At 73.0% G+C, this 629-nt stretch overlaps 1 protein-coding gene across 3 annotated transcripts in view; it reads right to left on the bottom strand.

Moving 5' to 3' along the window:
• Nucleotides 1-288, bottom strand: part of COL14A1 (collagen type XIV alpha 1 chain) — a 266,741-nt gene extending 266,453 nt beyond the window's left edge. The window contains exon 1 of one of the 3 annotated variants that reach the window (XM_019528109.1): nt 202-288. The gene's annotated coding sequence lies outside the window, so the exon portion shown is untranslated. The remainder of the gene's footprint in view (nt 1-201) is intronic. The other 2 variants (XM_019528108.1, XM_019528110.1) reach the window with 2 other exon arrangements.
• Between the last annotated feature and the right edge of the window lie 341 nt (nt 289-629).

Raw genomic sequence — 629 nt, 5'->3', positions numbered from 1 at the left:
GCGATGGCGAGTCCCCCACTTCCCGCCATCTCCCCTCACGCTGCCTTCACGCGCCAGGCTGCGCACAGCAGCATCTTCCCCGCGCCCCGCCAGCCCCCTCCTGCCCCCAGGGAGGGCGGCAGAGGCGAGGGTGAGGGTGAGGGCCCCGAGCTGCGCCCTCCTCCCCCGCGAGGCGCTTCCCTGCGCTGGCTCCCAACCCACCTGCAACGGCCGCGGGCGCGGGGGCTCGCTCCTCCGAGGCTCCGCGCCGCCGCCTGCGCCCGGCTCGGGCTGGGGACGGGGAGGAGGGAGGAGGCGGCCACTTATATGGCGGAAGGTGGAAGGGGTGGGGAGGCGGAGAGGCATGGGCCATGCTGACAGCTCCCGCTCCCCCTCCCGGCTCCTCCGCCCGCTCCGCTCCGGGCTGCAGGTGCCGGCGGGGACGGGGACGGGGACGCGGACGCGGACGGGCAGCTGGCTCCTGGGCCCCGTTTGGACGTTTACTTGGCCCATGCCCTCGGTGCCGCCCTCGGCGAGCGGGGCGTATAGCTGCACGTGGAGGGCTTGGGCCCACCGCCGCGCTGAGGGACAGTATTTTGAAAGGCCTGTTTACAGGTGCTGCAGTTTTCCGTGCCTCTTTCCTGGAGGTT

This window comes from Gavialis gangeticus, unplaced genomic scaffold, assembly GCF_001723915.1.
Source record: "Gavialis gangeticus isolate Ggan-Ray unplaced genomic scaffold, GavGan_comp1, whole genome shotgun sequence".
Lineage (NCBI taxonomy): Eukaryota > Metazoa > Chordata > Crocodylia > Gavialidae > Gavialis > Gavialis gangeticus.
The sequence above is the reverse complement of the archived record's forward strand: the minus strand, read 5'-3'. Positions and strand labels throughout refer to the sequence as shown.